Source organism: Heterodontus francisci, chromosome 24 (genome assembly GCF_036365525.1).
Source record: "Heterodontus francisci isolate sHetFra1 chromosome 24, sHetFra1.hap1, whole genome shotgun sequence".
NCBI classification, from domain to species: domain Eukaryota; kingdom Metazoa; phylum Chordata; class Chondrichthyes; order Heterodontiformes; family Heterodontidae; genus Heterodontus; species Heterodontus francisci.
In genome coordinates, this window is record NC_090394.1 from 22,960,968 (window position 1) to 22,975,885 (window position 14,918).

Sequence of the window (14,918 nt, forward strand, 5' to 3'; positions counted from 1 at the left end):
TTGCTCCATGACCTACTGGACAGTTATTCTCTGTGACCTTGTCCTATCAATACCTTCTCCTTTGTTATCTCTTGCCCCACCCCCGCTTTACTTGCTTAAAACCTTTTACATTTCTAATATTTGCCAATTCTGATGAAGGGTCACTGACCTGAAACGTTAACTCTGCTTCTCTCTTCACAGATGCTGCCAGACCTGCTGAGTATTTCCAGCATTTCTTGTTTTTCTGTCATGAACACGTGCTGTGCTGAATGTTGATTTTTTTAATCCCTTGGCTAGAAAACTGAATTTTTTAAAAAGGTGATTGCTAGCAGCTAAAATGGCCACTGAAATTTACATAAAAATCCCTTGCATTCCACTGCATTGAGATAGAGTTGAATTGTCTGGCCAGTCCCCTCCAGAACAATGACTTGAGAAGTTTGGAGTGCCTCATCAGGCCAGTCCCTATTAACAAGATATTAAAGGCAATCTTGGGACATTAAATTGGTAGAGATGGACCACTCAAAGGTAATCGCTTGGACCAGAACTAGCTTAGTTGCAAGAAGAAATACACATTGAGCCATCAAGTGACAGGCCAACCATCTGTGTGTTTTAAGTTGGCTTTTTTTCTCTCTGCAGCAGACAAGCAACTGACACTGATCAGAATAGACCCAAGTGGGGGTCTCTCTCTCTCTCTCTTCCCCCAGTCTACCTGGCAAGATTCAAACCCTGCCTGCTGGCCGTAACCAACCGAGCATCACTGCAGCAGACAGAGATCCCATGAAGGAACTCATCCACATCATTTTCCAGGAGGACCACCGAATCTGCTGGCCTCATCCACAAGCTGGAAGCCTCAGAACCACCGAGGTCATCTGGAAGACAACTGAGTCACCAAACTCCACAGACAGTATACCCCTTTTCATGGCTCTGGCCTCTAAAATGACCAATCTGTCCTTCCCAACTCTGTAAACTATTTGTGTGTGTGTGCGTGTATGAGACCCTTGAGTGTGTGTGCATATGTGTGTGTGAAAGTTGGAGTGCAGTTTATTAATTTACTTAGATCAGTTTAGGTACAATAAAACTAACCTCTTTCTTTGTTAAACTCAAGAAAGCCAATTGGCTCTTCTTTGATCATAGCACATAAATTGTTAAACACTCACTGAATTGGCAATTAAAAAATAGATAAACCCTATTGTGGTCATACAAGGAGAGGGAAAAAGAAGGGAGCCCTTTGACCCCTCTTCACCTGATCGTAACATAATACAAGTTAAACATCAGCACAAAATAAACATTCCAAACCAAATTTATAAATGAAATCACGTATTGCCTATAAATTTAACTTAATCACCCTTGTGGATTCCCTTGCTGCCTGTCGTCTGTGTACCTTTGCCTGTCCTCCTGCTTCCACACAGTGCTACCCCAGTGGCTGCAGCATGACTGGTGGAAGGCTGCTGATTTACAGTGCAGGAGTCTGCACATGGCCTTGCAGGACGACATCACACAGTTCTAGGCCCATCTCAGAATGGGCATCAGTAGTCTGGGTTTGATGGCTGACAGGCAACAGCAAGGGCACTGTCGGAATGGCAGGGTGGGAGCACAAATGCTGTTATCCCGAGACAAGTTAACAGGTTTGTGCTCTACAGAACCACTTCCACTCTCTTGGGCAGTGCCTCAGCAATGCTAGTAATCTGTTGGAGGACAGATTGCTGGACTGCTGTGGGATCCAGCAAGCCCCTTTGAGCACTGGTATCTGCAGTCATGGTGGCAGCAGTCTGAGCCTGTAAAGCAGCAAGCTGAGCTTGCATGACCACATTCTGAGGTTCCAGTGCAATACCCAGATGTTGGGTGGTGTCTGCTTGTGCTGGAATGGAAGCTGAGACTACTTACATGCCAAACAGCGGAAGCAGCATGCAATAGACAGGGCTAGGTGCTCCCACAACCAAGGGATCAGATCTAAGCTCTGCAGTCCTGCCACATCCAGTCGTGAATGATGGTGGAAAATTAAACAACTGATAGGAGGAGGACACTCCACAAATATCCCCATCCTCAATGATGGGGGAGCCCAGCACATCAGTGCAAAAGACAAGGCTGAAGGATTTGCAACAATCTTCAGCCAGAAGTGACAAGTGAAGGATCCATCTCGGCCTCCACCTGAGATCTCCAGCATCGCAGATGCCTGTCTTCAGCCTATCCAATTCACTCCACATGATATCAAGAAACGGCTGAAGGCACTGGATACTGCAAAGGCTATGGGTCCTGAAAACATTCCGGCAAGAGTATTGAAGACTTGTGCTCCGGAACTAGCCATGCCCCTAGCCAACCTGTTCCAGTACAGTTACAACACTGGCAGCTACCAGCAATGTGGAAAATTGCCTAGGTATGTCCTCTACAGAAAAAGCAGGACAAATACAACCCAGCCAATTACCACCTTATCAGTCTACTCTCGATCATCAGCAAAGTGATGGAAGGTGTTGTCGGCAGTGCTATCAAGTGGCACTTGCTCAGCAATAACCTGCTCCCTGACGCTTGGTTTAGGTTCTGCCAGGGCCAGTCAGCTCCTGACTTCATTACAGCCTTGATCCAAACATGGACAAAAGAGTTGAACTCCACAGGTGAAGTGAGAGACTGCCCTTGATATCAAGGCAGTGTTTGACTGAGTATAGCATCAAGGAGCCTGAGCAAAACTGGAGTCAATGGGAATCAGGGGGAAAACTCTCCACTGGTTGGAGTCATACCTAGCACAAAGGAAGATGATTGTCGTTGTTGGAGGTCAGTCATCTGAGCTCCAGGACATCACTGCAGGAGTTCCTCAGGGTAGTGTCCTAGGCCAAACAATCTTCAGCTGCTTCATCCATGACCTTCCCTCCATTATAAGGTCAGAAGTGGGGATGTTCACTGATGTTTGCACAATGTTCAGCACCATTCGCAACTCCTCAGATACTGAAGCAGTCCGTGTAGAAATGCAGCAAGACCTGGACAACATCCTGTCACGCAAGAGAGAGGGAAGTGTGTCGGTGACTCTGGAGCAATATAAAAGCAGGTGATGTGGCTGTCATGGTTGAATAGCTGGCAGTGGATACAAGCTGTGAGATGTGGGCATGAGGCCTGCAGCAATGTTAAGTGCGTGAGGGTGAGGTGAAGATATAAATTTTAAATATGAATTGTGATTGAAAGAGACTAGAACCATAGAATAAATACAGCAAAGAAGGAGGCCATTCAGCCTGTCGTGTTCGTGCCAGCCGAAAAAACTAGCTGCCTAATCTAATCCCACCTTCCAGCACCTGGTCCATAGTCTTGCCGGTTACAGCACTTCAGGTGCAGGTCCAGGTACCTTTTAAAAGAATTGAGGGTTTCTGCCTCCACCACCATTCCTGGCAATGAATTCCACACACCCACCACTCTCTGGGTGAAAAGGTTTCTCCTCATGTCCCCTCTAATCCTTCTACTAATCACCTTAAATCTGTGCCCCCTGGTAATTGACCTCTCCGCTAGGGGAAACAGGCCCTTCCTGTCTACTTTATCTAGGCCCCGCATAATTTTGTACACGTCAATTAAGTCACCCCTCTGTCCTAAGGAAAACAACCCTAGCTTATCCAATATTTCCTCATAGCTGCAACTTTCAAGCCCTGGAAACACTCTTGTAAATCTCCTCTGTACTCTCTCCAGAACAATTATGTCCTTCCTGTAATGTGGTGACCAGAATGGTACGTAATACTTCAGCTGTGGCCTAACCAGCGTTTTATACAGTTCCAGCATTACATCCCTGCTTTTGTATTCTATACCTCGGCCAATAAAGGAATGAATTACCTCACGCCTCTCTGGATTGAATTCCATTTGCCACTTTTCCGCCCACTCAACCAAACCATTGATATCATTCTGGAGTCTACGGCTATCCTATTCACTATCAACTACGCGACCAATTTTTGTGTCATCAGTAAATTTCCCAATCATGTCTCCCACATTTAAGTCCAAATCATTAATATATACCACAAACAGCAAGGGACCCAACACTGAGCCCTGTGGAACGGCACTGGAAACAGCTTTCAATTTACAAAAACATCCGTCGACTACTACCCTTTGTTTCCTGTCACTGAGTCAATTCTGGATCCAGGCTGACACATTCCCCTTTATCCCCTGGACTTTCATTTTAGTGGTCAGTCTGCCATGTGGGACCTTGTCAAATGCCTTACTAAAATCCATGTAAATCACATCCACTGCACTACCCTCATCAATCCTCCTTGTTACTTCCTCAAAATACTCAATTAAGTTAGTAAGACATGACCTACCTCTAACAATTCCATGCTGACAATCCCCTGTTTTTGATAGGTGGGTGATGGGGGTGCTATTGAGCAGAGTGTGAGGCTAATGGTACATTTACTGACTTTGGCCACTCGTGCGAGGTCATTGAACTTCTTGTACCACCGCATCCAGTCCTCAGCCTACACTCCTGCAACAGTGACCACCACAGCAATCTGCTCCCTTTGGCCTTCACAGTGTGGGTTTGGGGGCCTGTTGGTCCCCTGTGGGTAAACAACTTCTCTCCTCTTGTCCACCGCCTGCGTCAAGGCCTCCAGTGCTACGTCGGAGAACTTTGGAGTCCACTCTCTGCCACGTTATGCCATTCTGGTATCTTTGCCAGGTCAGCCCCCACTCCAGTATGACTTCCAGCATCTGCGCCAGTCAAAATGCAGTTCCCCTTAAAGAGCTGCAGTCTGACTTTCAGTAGTGCAGGTTAAATTAACTCATGCTAGCCTGTCAATGATCTTGTGTCACCTGCTCAGGCATGTAGCCAGTCAACATTACGTTTAGCACTGGCTGCTTGCTGAAATCATGTAAATGAGCAGACAGACAGCCACAGAAGCAACGGGCACAGGTTTATCGGACATCGCAATGTACATGCCCATTTTCAGGCCTTATCAAACTTCCCGGCTCTAATCTGTAATTCAAATTGTTATTTATTTTGCAAAGACTTTCCAATGTAGTATTAAGAATTAGTGATTTTTTTCCAAAGATATTTGAAAGTTAAAATAATTGAAGTAGTGTATTTTACTTCTAGTTATGATTCTACCAACTGTTAGTTCCTTTTATTTTGAGTAATATAATCCCACTTTTCCATATGCAGAACAATTACCAGCAACCTTTTGCAATACATTGCATTGGATTCAATTTTATCAACTATAAAACCCATTTAGTCACAGAGATTTAAACCTCACAAGCTTACTTTTTGGCTTAATGAAAGGAGCATTGGTTTTCAAATATGATAGAGTTCATATGACATTGAAAAATGACAGAGCATTACAAGACACTATTTTTAGTGGCATTTTAATTTGAATAATGAAGCTTGGTTGCTGTGTTTGTATATTCGTGTGTGAGCGTGGGCACAGTATTGCATGGCTGAATTTATAACATTGTGAGGTGACATTGCTGAGGAATGGAATATTTTCTATTTTGCATTGTTATGGTGCCCATGGAGACCACCAACAAACCAAAAGAATCAAATCCACCAACTGACCCCAATTTAGGAAACAAAAATCAAATGGACAAGATTTCACTTATATAAATTTTACTTTAGCACTCAAACCAAAACCAGCATAAATTAAACATGAGCTAACAGTTAAATCACGGTCGATGGAAATATCATGGATTGGAGTTCAGCGAATGTGGTACCATTATTCAAGAAGGGTAGCAGGGATAAACCAGGTAATTACAGGCCAGTGAGTCTAACATCAGTGGTTGGGAAACTATTAGAAAAAATTCTGAGGGACAGGATTAATCAGGGATAGTCAGCATGGCTTTGTCAGGAGGAGATCATGTCTAACAAATTTGATTGAATTTTTCAAGGAGGTGACTAGATGGAGACATGAGGGTAAAGCAGTTGATGTAGTCTACATGGACTTCAATAAGGCTTTTGACAAGGTCCCGCATGGGAAATTGGTTAAGAAGGTAAGAGCCCATGGGATCCAGGGCAATTTGGCAAATTGGCTTAGTAGCAGGAGGCAGAGGGTGATGGTCGAGGATTGTTTTTGCGAGTGGAAGCCTGTGACCAGTGGTGTACCACATGGATCGGTGCTGGGACCCTTGCTGCTTGTAGTGTACATTAATGATTTAGATGTGAATATAGGAGATATGATCAGTAAGTTCGCAGATGACATGAAAATTGGTGGTGGCATAAATAGTGAGGAGGAAAGCCTTAGATTACAGGGTGATATAGATGGGCTGGTAAGATGGACGGAGCAGTGGCAAATGGAATTTAATCCTGAGAAGTGTGAGGTGATGCATTTTGGGAGGACTAACAAGGCAAGGGAATATACAATAGATGGTAGGACCCTAGGAAGTACAGAGGGTCAGAGGGACCTTAGTGTACTTGTCCATAGATCACTGAAGGCAGCAGCACAGGTAGATAAGGTGGTTAGGATGGCATATGGGATACTTGCCTTTATTAGTCGAGGCATAGAATATAAGAGCAGGGAGGTTATGATGGAGCTGTATAAAATGCTAATTAGGCCACAGCTGGAGTACTGTGTACAGTTCTGGGCACCACACTATAGGAAGGATGTGATTGCACTGGAGACAGTGCAGAGGAGATTCACCAGGATGTTGCCTGGGCTGGAGCATTTCAGCTATGAAGAGAGACTGAAAAAGCTAGGGTTGCTTTCCTTAGAGCAGAGAAGGCTGAGGGGGGACATGATTGAGGTATACAAAATTGTGAGGGGCATTGATAGTTTAGATAGGAAGAAACATTTTCCCTTTGCGGAGGGGTCAATAACCAGGGGGCATTGATTTAAGGTAAGGGGCAGGAGGTTTAGAGGGGATTTGAGGAAATAAAATTCACTCAGAGGGTGATTGGAATCTGGAACACGTGGCCTGAAGAGGTGGTAGAGGCAGGAAGCCTCACAACATTCAAGAAGTATTTAGATGAGCACTTGAAATGCCATAGCATACAAGGCTACGGGCCAAGTGCTGGAAAATGGGATTAGAATAGTTAGGTGCTTGATGGTCGGCATAGACACGTTGGGCCGAAGGGCCTGTTTCTGTGCTGTATAACTCTATGACTCTATCTTAAAGGTTACATGTTAATTATCAGATGCCACTAGGATGTATCTCACAAGTCCTTTGGCAGTCCTACCAGCAGGAGTATGCTGAACCATCGCAAATTCCTTCAGGTCTTCGAACTTTTCAAGTAGATCTCCATCTCCCATCTCCCAAGATGCAAATGCCAGTTTCCATTTGATGACAGTTTTTTCTGCAATCTGAACTCAACAGATACCTTCTCTACCAAAACTGCACATGCTTCTAGAACTTCTGTGGATTTTCTCACAACTGTCCTTCTAGTATAGCTGCATGAGTCACTCCTTATGCAACTCTTTAAAGCACTGAAAACAATGGTGGCAACTTGTATTTTCCAAGGGTCAGTTCTCAATCAAGGTTTCTCTACCTGCAGTCAACGCAACTATTCCAGCCTGCTGCTTCTTCCCCAGGCAGCTTCTCTGGAAACACCCAAAATCTGCAGCTCTCAGCTGGGCTCTTTAAACAACAACTCCCGAGCTTTTCAATTGGCTTCAACCACCTGCCCCCCCACCCCTCTCCCCACCCAACTGAGTCTTCTTGTAAAACTGAAACCTAAGCTCCAATCACATGTCTCCGGTAAAAAACCTGCTTGTTCTGTTAACTTGGTTTTGACCTCCCAGAGCCTGAAGTCTTTAGTTTCATTTTCAAATCAGAGTCTGTCTCAAAAAAAAAACACATATTGAATCCAAAGTCATAGCACCCAACAGGTCAGCTGCACAGAATGCAGTCTGCACATAAGGACTCCATCACAACATCCATTACAGTATTTGGTATGACCTGAGTAGATGTAATGCTGGCATTCTTCTAGTTTGTCCTGATTTTGAGCCCGAAACCAATCATTGAAGAGTGTTCCAACTGAAATAGTATCTGGGATAATCACAACAGAACTTTCAGTATCCATAAAGCAGTTTCATATTTTTCAACTGAACATCTTTGTGTTCCTCTTACAACTGCAATTCACCTCAAATTTGTATCCACAATTTTAAAATGAAGCAATTAAGGGCACTCTGTAACTTTTCTAATTAACACAGTAAGGAGACACTGGGTTGGCCCAGTATCAAAAAACAATAACTACACAAAAGAGCTCCCTTTTTAGAGGGGAACAACTAATAAAGAACTAAACCACTCAAAAAAGGGAGCTTACAGACTTAATAATAATATTTCCAGTGTCCACTACACAATCCAGTCCGTCTGTTGCCCATCCATTGTGGAAGACCTCAAGCAGACACAGTGTACTCCTTCTCCAGGGACATCCGGGCACAAGGAAGACTGCAGAAGATGCAGGCAGCCAGAGTGACCACCCCCACAGGCTGACCTGCATATGGAGAGGCATTGTATGTCACAGTCAATTAACAGTCAATCCTCTTTCAACCCTAGGCACCAAGTTTCAATCCAGCACACACTCATGGAATGAAAATCTCCCCTTATTGTTGGATGTACAAGTTGAGATGATTTTAGACAGTTTCAACCTAGTTCCTAATGGATGTGAACTCTCACCACAAACAACAATTTGGCATAGTATTGGCAATCTGATTCATGAGAGGAAATTAGGATATCTGGGGCAGTAGTAGGTGCTCTTCTGAGGTTAGGGTTAAGGCACTTGATGGGCCAAGTAATAACAGCCTTACTGTGCATTGTGCATACCATCATACTGGAGTGCAATAAACAGCTGACTGACCCAAATTATACCAGTTTCCAGGTTCACTTTGACTGCCATTCTGCCCAGTGAGGAGACAGTTCCATACATGTATGCAGCCAGCTAATTTTTAATGTTGTGGAGTGTTTGTATTCCCCGAATAATAAAATTATTCAAAGATTTATCGAGAACCTGAGTGGTCTTGTACTTTCTAGCTTTAGTGCACTTGTGAGGTTAAGTTAATTTCTGGCCCCTAGGTTACACTGTTGCTTTCTCAACATTATGCATCTGAACTGCTCCACAACAATGTAGAAACAGCTTCACATTGACACAAACCAATTAGTATAACAGTACTTTAATATGATACTGATGGTGGCATCATATCTTATTCTGCATATTTAAAGAAGAACCCTGTTGGCTTCAGGCATGTGCCTTTGCCACTTGCTCAGAAGAGTAGGTTAAAGTAGAAGATGGTGAGATCGAGGCAAGATGTTGGTGGGTAAAGCACCTAATTTTAACAGTCTACATGTCTGGTGCCCACTGGGTGTGGCTAGGGTTAAAATCACTCCTTGGGGATTGAAATGGGAAAGTGTTCTAAGAGTTCCTCCATCTCCTTGGGATTAAGCCACTGTTTAAACTTAAATAAAAGACAACTGGGTTCAAATTAATTTGCTTCAATTGATAGTCAATTAGGAAGGAGATAAATTTCTTCTCTGATAACAAGTGTTTTTAATGATAAAAAACATTTATGGAACACATACTGTTTTAATGTTTTATCTTTGTAGGTAAAATGATATCTATGTGAATCAGTATTGTAAAAGGATGGATATTTAGTACCAAACTGCTTCACACTCAAGAGGGGTAGATCTTGACATTGTGTGATAGTGTAAAACAGGTGACAGAGAGTCAGCAGTCTGTTTACATCTCTCCCAATCTTTGTTCCCATTGACTTGTTGTGCTGCAGTATGAGAAACCAACTGCTGAATTAACACCAATTGTTAGAATTTCCTGTTGACTAAAAATGAGGAGTCAGCTTCCTGTACACAAACCAAACCTGGGTCAAATCCATCCAACCATCTCTACAAAGATTAGCCCTGCTGCACTATGACAAATTCTGAGCTTGACCCCTCCACTTTTGCTAAATGTGTATTGTTATGACCGAGATTGGAGGAATGCACTGTCTTTCTCTAGTTTCCCTACTCCACTGGTCACAACGTATGTTTAAATGTTTCACCCGGTTACCGATACGGCCAATTATATACTTTATTTAATTTCAGAATATAAAAAAATCCACCACCTAGGTTTCTTTAATAAACAACAAAATTATTGATTTATTATAAAACAAGACTTATTCAACAAAGATGCAAAACTTATTAACACACAGTTTGAAATATGGGAGTATAAATATATGCCCTTCTAAAATAACCAAACACACACACAAACACACACACTGGTTTAAGTAAAAACAATGAAGAAAAAAATGAAAACTGGCTCTGCAGAGATCAACTTTTAAAAAAAATACTTTGGCCAAGTTATTGTCAATTCTTGAAGAAAAGGGATAAGATATAGAATGCTCCAGATGGCCTTTGGTCTGGCATCTGGGTACACGTAGAAGGCTGTCACTAGGATCTTTCTGGAGCAGTTCTATTCAGGTGACGTCAAGGAGTAGTCTTGCAGGTTTTCCAGGAGAATTACTGCATCAGTGGTTTTCGCTATCACACTGGATTCTCAAAAGATTTTCCAAAACAAGTGGAAAGGATCAGTTGGATGGCTTCTCTCTGAGCAGGCTACACAGTCCAAGCCAAAATTCCTGACAACCATAAACCTAGACATGTGACTTTTCTGTAAACAACTCCAGTAGCCAGCAAGGTTCCTTATGTTTATTTTAGTACTTCATGGCCTCTTCCAATAAGCGTTTTTTTAATCCAAAGTGTCCTTCCAGTAACCTTTGGAAAAATACAAACCCAGGCATCTTCTCAGTCTTTCAAATGAACCAATTTTAACAGTCTTTTAAACATTAGTCCTCAAAAAATACTAATAATGGAAGCATCTTCATGACAGTACATAAACTGAACCTAATAAAGCCAAACTCTGGTTCACATAAGGTCAGCATTTGCATATAATCGGACGCTCATCTATAACTGTGACAGTGAAGGTCATAGATAGGGTCACCAGCTCTGTTGACCTGGGCTATTGCCAGGATGCGTGTCATCCAGACCAATGAGCAGTGGAGGGGGAGGAGGCGAGAATGATCAGAATCTAGATGAAGAGGAAAGAAATTTGTTTTCATACTCAGCTCTTCAATAAAGTGTCATTTAAGATAAAAGCTAAACTCATTCTTCAGAAGAGACAAAAGAACAATGTGTTAGAAATTTGACAGCATTTGCTATCTTATTCTGAAGAAGTAAACAGTCAACTAATTAGAATGTGTACTTGCCAGCATTATATCATTATCAGAAGCACTTAGGTCTGCAGGACGTCAATCAACCATAAATAATTGAACACTTTTCAACAGACTAGAAGGGATCATAATATGTTCATAGTTGTGAATCTGACCATCATTATTGATTAGAATCTTAGACTGAGTTGAAATTTTGCTGTGTTGACATGTTGGAACTCAGTATGATGCACTATGGTGCCTGAGTGCTTCCTTTCTGCCCTCTTAACATTGCTTACACCGCACGTGAGACAGGAGGAGATGGAGACTTTCTACTTTCCCAGTCAAAAGCAGAAGGAAGAAAGAGCTGAAAGGAGAAGAAATTGCATAATACTATGTGAAATGTTGGCTGCTTAAAATGAAAACACGGAGAAAAGCATCACCTAAATAGGGCCCTACTTTTATTGTTTAGGATGCTGGTGCAAGCTATCTGTTCTGCTTTAACACAGACAGAGTCTCAATCCCCAAATGGTGTTCAGACTAATTGTGTAGACGGTAACTGGTACACACTCATTGCTTCAGCTGGCAAGGTTCAAAGCAAGGCTGCAATACAAGTGTTGAACACAGATATTTAGTTCATAAGCTAGGCAATAGATTACGGTAATATGTTGGGTTTGATTTTTGTTAAATGTTGGTGTAAAGGAGAAATGAATGAAACTTTATTTGGTCTGACGAAAGGCCATCGACCTCATACAGTAACTATGTTTCACTTTTCACAACCTGACCTGCTGAGTGTTTCTCACCTTTTGTATAATTATTTCAGATTTCCAACCTTCACAATATTTTGCTGTGGTTTCGTATATGAATTGGACATCTGTACTGGTTAGAATAGCAATTAGCTAGTTACTGAACTGGATGTACATTAATGTCAGTTAATCGCCTCTGTGAAGGAATTAAAAATATGACATATTTCTCCTGAATTTTTTTTTTACAGCGTTTGCTGATTCTGTAGATTTACCGATATAAAAGATTTGGAAACATCTATCACACTTCAGATGTTGTAATTATCAAAACTTCCAAGTACAGCAAAAAGAGAATCATTTCATGTTGTTCCTTTTCTGAACCAGAGTCAGAAATTCACAAGCACTCTCTAATCTGTAAACTGGCCTCACAAAAAAGCAATTAATCTTTGGGTGACCTGAAGTGGTATTTAGTTCCATCAATTAGACTTTGAAGCCTTAAAAAGACAGTGAAGCTTTATCACAGCTCCACTTTAACAGCAGAATAATTCATTGTGTATTATCTGATATTTTCTTTTGGGCCTCCTTATCTCGAGAGACAATGGATACGCGCCTGGAGGTGGTCAGTGGTTTGTGAAGCAGCGCCTGGAGTGGCTATAAAGGCCAATTCTGGAGTGACAGGCTCTTCCACAGGTGCTGCAGAGAAATTTGTTTGTTGGGGCTGTTGCACAGTTGGCTGATATAATGCCACTGTTATTGAGCAATGTCATAGGACAGGAGTCAGAAACCTTTTTTTACCTGAAGAGACTTTTTTTTAAAAAACTGCCGAAAATAGGAACTATTAGGAGCCACAAGGCGAAATTTCAGTATTTCTAAACCAAATGTATGTCAAATTGCCAAGTATCTCTGGTAGAATGCATAATTTGCACACATAATAAATAAAATATATGCATTGAATTTATGTATCAATAGAAAAAGGACCTAATTCTGAATAATTGTTTTATTGGCTTTTTTTAAACTTTAATTTTGTCAGTAAAGGCATCTTTAAAACAAACTATATAACTTAAGATGCGTAGAATTAAGACAATTTTTTCAGCTATTGATTCTCATGATAAAAAAAGCTTCGAATCGCACATTCAGAATAATTTGCATCTCAGCTATATTAGAAACAATAATGTTCACAACCAAAAGCATAACCATGGTTTAGCTATACCACTTGAACAGGTTTATTTAGAACACAACAATGTTTTTCATTAAAACAGTCATTTGAAACAGTAAAGTACAGCATAATGATTAGCTTTTATCCCCACGATAAAAACATGGCTCTTACTTTACTTGACTTAATTTTTTATTAGGCTTTTTTCAAGTTAATGTGATTCAACTGGAAAAGGTTGGGAGCTGCAAACGAGATGTTACAGAGCCGCATGTTGCTTTGGAGCCGCAGGTTGTAGACCCCGGTATTGGAGATCTCTTTGTTCTCTAGGTGTTCCATAGAAAGGTCCAGCGGTAGCATTCTGCTGTCAATATGATATTAGAGGAGTTATTCAACATTTTGCGACATATTGAAGTGTATGGCCTGAGCAGATGGTTGAGAGTTGAGTCCCAAGGAGCCTGCTGATTGAAGCTTCCAGGTACAATTAAATTAATTCACAGCTGGACTCACAGAAACTGAGCAGCATGAAAATAACAAACACATAGGCTGTGAGGATCCTAGGCTACACATCAGTAATCTATTTCTGCTTCTTAAAGACTTGCATTTATGTAGTGCTTTTCAAGACCTCATGATATCCCAAAGTGCTTTACAGCCAATGAAGTATAATGTAGGAAATACAATAACCATTTTGTACACAGCACGATCCCACAAACAACAATGTGTTAAATGACCAGATAATCTGTTTTTTAGTGATGTTGGTTGAGGGATAAATATTGGTCAGAAAATCAGGGAGAGCTGCCCTACTCTTCTTCCGAATAATACCATATGATCATATATCCACCTGAGAGGGCAGGGCAGCCTCAGTTTAACATAAAACGTCACCTCTGACAGTACAACCTTCTGACTCAGAGGCAAGAATGTTATCAACAGAGCCACGGCTAACAATACAGGCTTTTTTTTGTAAATATAATTGTTAACAACATGGCAATTTTACTACGTTGAGTATGAGGGCCAACCTAAATACAACTGTGCAATCAGATTATATTTCAAGATGTACTGAAGTGTGGTTGTAGCCGATCATTCACTTTTCTCATTGTGAAAGGAAAAACAGAAGTGGTTTATCGTTACTTCATACAAGCTTGCTTTGGCCAGTCGCAGAACAGCACTGATGTTTACTAACAAAATGTTTCTGCTGTTCACTACCTCATTCTCTAGTTGAAGTAGATTCTGTCATGGCAAGGGATTAAGGTCAACACTTGAGACATATATATCCATAGGCAGAGTTAACGTAATTGACAGAAAACAGGAATGAAAGATGTACATTGTTTGAAGGGGTCCAAACAGTTTCTAAATTTTAAAACATTTTATAAAAACAGCTAAATATGCATGCTATGGTTACAGTTTTTTAAAAGGATGTTCTTAGTTCAATCTTTTCACTAGAATGTCAGCATTGGCTCAGTGATAACCCTTTTGCCTCTGAGTCAAAAGGTCATGGGTTTAGGCCTCTCTCTCAGACTTAAACACATAATCAGGCTAATACTTCAGTGCAGTACTGAAGGAATACTACACTGTCAGAGGTGCTCTGTTTTAGATGAGATATTACACTAAGGGCCCATCTATCCTCTTAGATAAACATAGAAGATCCCATGGAACCTTTTGAAGAAACAGAGGAATTCTCTTGGTGTCCTAGCTAATATTGATCCCTCACCCAACACCACTAAAACAGCTTATCTGCCCATTATCTCATTACTGCTTGTGGGATCTATCTGCGCACGATTTGGCTGCTGGATTTCCCGACATTACAATAGTGACAACATTTCAAATATACTTCATTAACCTTGAAATGCTTTGCATTGTGATGGGGTTGAAAAAGGTATTATATAAATGCAGGTTCTTCCTTACTTAGAGTGAAAACAGTATTGTATAAAATTATGTATATGAAGCCTTCAGTCACACTCCAATTCCTCT